A 6015-nucleotide genomic window follows, 5' to 3' on the forward strand; every position below is an offset into this window, starting at 1 on the left:
AAAAAATAATATTTTTAAATAATAAATATATATATATATATATATATATATATATATATATATATGCTATTTCATTCATTTTATAGGTTCGTATGGAATGATTAAGAATAGAAGGTTACTTCTGAGTGGTCCCCAAGGACCCCAACGCCCATCATGCCCAGATGATAAACCTCATTGCGGCAATTACTAGAAAAAATATGGATGCAACTAATTAATATGGATCTGCTTTTTAAAACAAATATAGATTTTTGTTCTTAATATGTTTAAATATCTAATTAGTCATGTAAAACAAAAAAAAAAAGTTATTCTAGTCTTTACATAATAAAAACAATTCATTTTAGTCTTTGTACTATGCAAGAAATTTAATTTTAGTTTTATAAAAATATATGTCAGCTTAGACCATGTATGAGTTATAAGAAATAGTGGAGTTGGTTCTTATTTTTTTATTAAGTCTTGCTGTTAAAAAGATATTTATTTTATCATTCAATAAAATCTTATTATTTTAGTATTTGCGTCATGATTTTGCGATGTTATTCTAAGAAAATATGGATGCAATTAATATAGATTTGCTTGGTTGTAAAACAAATATAGATCATCTTAGTTCTTAATTTGTAAATATGTAATTAGTCTCTATAAAATTAAATAAAAAATATTGTTTTAGTTTCTACATAATAAAAAAATTCATTTTATTCTCTCCAAAATACAATAAATTTAGTTTTAGCCTTATAAAAGTTTATGTTATATCTTCTTCTTCAAGTAAATTAACTAATAGTAGACAACGTTACAAAAATAACGAGCAAACATTGTAAAAGGAAACACAAAGGATATTAGGATCGGTCGAAATATTTTTTGAGATTTGAAGGGAAATTTGATGAGACCTCAATTATATTTTTTTGGCAAAAATAATATTTTATTAAAAGTAATTACATTTCATCTTTATTGTGAAATTTTATAGGTAAACACTTCGGTACATATTCTCTTTTAAATGTACCCGTAGATATTGACAAAGATGGTTAGATTTTATATATATAGTTTCACTAAATATAAACACATGCATTCTAGTTTTTCTCCATACAATCAAATTCTTTCACTTAGAAACGGGAAAAACAATTCGTACGTGTTGATATTTGAAAATAAAAAATACGACAAATATTTTGATTATTTATTAATTAATAGATGTGGATGTAATGATATCCATATCAACTGATTTTTATATTCGATAATAAATTGATAAAATTAATATGTTGTAATAGTTTTTATTTATGTATTAATGTATAATTTTTATAATAAAGTTTTGTTATATATTTTATTTATGTATTATTATTTATTTATTTTTGATAAAATAGAAGAAAAATTCTACATAATGCAACAAAAGTAATAATTTTTGTATATAAGTAATTTCTTTTATTTAAAGTATGATATAATGAATATTATTAATATTATTGAATTTTCTGTTTTTGATTTTCACTAATCAATAAATTAAATAAAGAATAATAATATAGTACAAGAGAGAAATTATTTCACAACTTTTTTTCTCAACTTTTTCTTAAAAATAAATTCATTAAACCTTTGTTGAAATATGTTTTGATCCTTCATCAGTTCTAAACACAGAAAGTTGTCAATGACTTTATCAATAAATAAAAGATGATTGGAAAGATTAAGTCCAAGATTTTTCAGCATGCCAACATGGGGTACTTCAATTCAATCATATAGGATTGTGAAGTCTCTAAGTACAGCAAAACAAGCCAGTTTCATTTTCTTTCAATATTTGCTGATATTAGTAATAATAAATTACTGTTTAATCAATGTTTTTAGCTTTTATCCATAAAAACTATAATATTACCTTTATCTCAATAACAATTACCTTTTGGAAGAAAAAAACTGTGGCAAAATTTAAACACCATTTCAACTTATTAGACGTATTTTTATTTTTATTTCAAACATACCATTTATTAATACCTTACCAACTTTTTTTTTTTAATAAGAGTAAACAAATAACAAGTCCTTATAATAAGACACAAAGGTAGTAGAGAGTTAAACGCAATATTCATATTCTTTCGATTGATAAATTTTCGGCATTTCACATTATTGTCGGCAAATGTCTTTTCTATCATTTCTTTTTTTGACATTTTTCAATCTCAAAGTATAATAAACAATTTCTAGTTTGAAGGAGATATTAAATATATTAATTGTTTAATTACTTACATTAACTAGTTAAGTTATTTATCTAAAACATACTATTTTTATTTAAAATGGTGAAGTATTACCAACTACTTATCTAATATCAGTACTACTCATATTGTATTCATGGATACTCTATTTTTTTCTCATTATTTTATTTTGTGTGAAATTGAATATTCTCTTCTATATTAATACATAAAATTATTTGTGTATTGTATTAACAATGAAAAGAGGAAGAAGAGAGACAATCAGTCTAGGGTTTCATAACATAAAAGGAACCAAACTTCAGTTAATAGGGTTACAATGAGTATATATAAAAGAATAGAAATGTCAAAAATACCCTTACTACTAATATATAATAACATTATCTAACATCTCTCCTCAAACTCACGATGCATTAACATGGAGCATCGAGAGTTTGTCAACTAAAAAACGAAAACGTTTAATGGAATGCATCTTTGTGAACAAATCAACAATCTGTAAAGAAGAAGAGACAAACGGTAGAGTAATGGTTCCATGCTGAAGATGATGACGAGTTTTGATCTTGTATACCCAACGAGACCCAATAGCACGTTTTCCAGGAGGAAGAGGTATTAATTCCCAAGTATTGATTTTGGGCAATGCAGATAGTTCTTCTGCCATAGCCTGCTGCCAAAGAGGATCAAGAACAGACTCTTTATTGGAAGAGGGCTCAGACAAAGTTGACGAAAGGGGTAACGAGGAGGATCAACAATCGCAGAAGATGGTTGGACAGCCGGGGGGACAAGATGGATGTCACCAAAGAAGAAGCAACAATCAAAGAGAAGAACCAACAAAGAGAGAAGCAACGAAAGAAGAAGCAAAAGCCAAATAGAGGATCATTAGCTATACCAAACAATCACAATAAGGAGAGAAACCAAACCAACAAGAAATCATATCAAATAGTCACAATCAAGAGAAGAACCAAGCCAACATAAAATCAAACCGAAAAAGGAGCGATAAAAAAAAAGAGCAACAACCATATCAAAATCAACAGATAGGAACAACCAAAGAAGCAGCACCACGAAACCAAATCAAAACAAACCAAACCAAATAGAACCAAACAAAACTAAATCATATCAAACCAAACTAAATCAAACCAAACTAAACTACACCAAACCAAACTAAACAAAGAGAGAAACAACCAAATAGATGAACCACATGAGAGAAGATCAAACAAATAGAACAATCAATATGGAGAGAAGCAACAAAGCAAATCGCTAGAGAGAGGAGCAATCAAACAAAAGAAGCAACAGAGAGAGCGACAACACAGAAGAAAGCAACCAAAGAGATAAAAGAGACGAACAATTAAATTATCAACCAAATCAGCAAAGAACCACAACAATTAAAAGCATGTGAACCAAACCAAAATCAACTCCTTAATACTGATCATAACAAACAAGCAATTTTTTTGAAATTGTTCTGCAATATCAGATATTTGGGAAGCAGTCTCAGATGAGTATACAGAACCAGAACTAGAGCCAATGGTAGAAGGAGCAGAAGCAACAACATTGAACGATGGCCCCCTAAAATTCTTCTCATGTGCTCTCCTCAATTACGGACAATGTGTTTTCCAATGTGCTTGAAGAGAATCATCCTTAGTACCAGTCATAACAAATAATGATATGAAAATACGAAAAACACAATAACTGAGACAAAATAAATTTGGGATAATCTGGTGTTGTGCGAACAAAACTAAATCATATCAAACCAAACTAAACTTCACCAAACCAAACTAAACAAAGAGAGAAGCAACCAAATAGATGAACCGCATGAGAGAAGAGCAAACAAATAGAACAATCAATATGGAGAGAAACAACAAAGCAAATCACTAGAGAGAGAAGCAATCAAACAAAAGAAGCAACAGAGAGAGTGACAATGATGACTCTTCATCATATGCATATTTTCCCACTGTCTTAGTCTTATTTATCCTCAATCATCAGTTAAATTAAGGATTTATTTGATACATTTTGTTGATTTTTGTTCTTTGAGTTAATAAAATATTTTTTGTTTTTATTTCGTTGATTAAGTAGGAATTTGTCGTAATTTTACATTGCGTTTTGTTTTAGTGCAGTGCTGAATTTTGGTGAAAAATCAACATGATATATGTGGAGTATTTCAGCCATATCTGGAGTTCTAGATGTCCAATTAGTGTCACTCCAAGTGCTAATGAAAGCTAAGATCCATATCTACAACTTTCATGAAGACACTGGGACCAAATTCAGACGCAAAAGATGAGAAACATTCAAAATACATCAGAAAGCAGATGTTGTGCGCCTGGAGCGCGCCCTGCGCGCCTGGAGCGCATTTCTCGTGTTTCAGTTCTGTCAACGCGCGTCTGGAGCGCGTTTTCCGCGCTTGGGGCGCGCGACGCGCACTAGCAACCATAAAAACGCAGATTTTTACTGTTTTAGGATCTTTTTGACTCTTGGGAACTTGGGAGACTTGTGCCCTAGCATAGAAACTCAAAGACGACCGTTTCTAACGCCATTGAAGCAGTTTTATCAAGAATCATCCATGAATCATTCTTGTAATTCTTCTTTAATTCTTATCATTTGTATCTCTGTCATGAGTAACTAAACCCTATTTGTTAGGGATGAGTGTAACCAGATGAAACCCTTATTTTTCTGATTTGATTTCTAGTTATATGAATGAGTTTATTGAATTGTTTTTCTCATCTCTGTGCTTAATGCTTTTTATTGCTTGATCAACATTAAAATGTTCTACGATTTGTATTTTGAAACGGAAGTGGACTTTACGAATGCTTGAGATGAGAAATTCATGAATTTGTAGTCTATGGATAGATGCAGGTCATGAAACTAATTAAATTAGTTGCAAAGCAATAATTTACAAGAGAATTTCTATATGGTAATACTTAATTCTAATCTTAAATTCACTAAGGAATTAGGGGTTACTTTGGAATTAAAGGTTCTGTCACTAAGACATTAAGGCAAGAATAATAAAGAGAATTCGGTAATAATTCAATAAAGGAATTCAGTAACTAGGATCAAATTAGACACCAAGGTTGGATTCGAAGTGAAACTCATCCCTGACATTTTTCTCATTATAAAAGATCAATTTTATTATTGTTGTTAATTTCAAACATTATTTCAATCAACTTGGGAACCTTTTTGTTCAATTCTAGTAATCAAATATAATTCAATAGTAAAACGCAATCCTTGAGTTCGACACTCGGTACTACCGTTTTATTATTACTTGCAACGATTCAGTACACTTGCTGAAACGCAATCAAGTTTTTGGCGCCGTTGCCGGGGATTGCCAATTCACTATTGAATTTAATTTATTTACTGAATTGAAATTTTTTGCTCTGCAATAAAATTTTTGATTTTATTTTATTTTATGTTATTTTTTTATTTAAAAAGATCAATTGGGAACAAATTCTACCTCCAAAAATTCTATCCAAAGAATCAGATGACAAAGACTTACACATTACAGACTTTTTGGTTGAATTCATGAAGAATAACATGGTTTCAATTGAAAGATTTGAAACTCAATGTGAGAGGTTATTTGAACAAGTGGTTAAGTTTGAGAAGATGGAGGAGAAGTTGAAGATTGAAGATAATTTCATTGTTGTGGTAGAAGAAGATAAGCAAGAGGAAAAGACGAACGAGGAAAAGAAAAAAGAAGAGATTGATAAAGTTCGAGATTCAATCTATGCCTTGTTCATCAATGTCCAATTGAGAAGGACATGGAAACAACATCTTTTATTTCTAAAGTTCATGGAATTTCTACCAAACAAAAAGAAAAAGAAGGATGATGTGTTCTTCCTGTCATATATGCCACCTTGACAGTAGT

The 6015-nt window shown here is 29.8% G+C and overlaps 1 long non-coding RNA gene across 1 annotated transcript in view; it reads left to right on the forward strand.

Annotated features, from left to right (window-relative positions):
- LOC101500804 (uncharacterized) overlaps positions 1-450 on the forward strand; it is a 1490-nt gene extending 1040 nt beyond the window's left edge. The window contains exon 2 of the long non-coding RNA XR_190218.4: positions 87-450. This is a non-coding gene — a long non-coding RNA (uncharacterized lncRNA). The remainder of the gene's footprint in view (positions 1-86) is intronic.
- Positions 451-6015: the final 5565 nt, after the last annotated feature.

The sequence above is a fragment of the Cicer arietinum genome, chromosome 7 (genome assembly GCF_000331145.2).
Source record: "Cicer arietinum cultivar CDC Frontier isolate Library 1 chromosome 7, Cicar.CDCFrontier_v2.0, whole genome shotgun sequence".
Lineage (NCBI taxonomy): Eukaryota > Viridiplantae > Streptophyta > Magnoliopsida > Fabales > Fabaceae > Cicer > Cicer arietinum.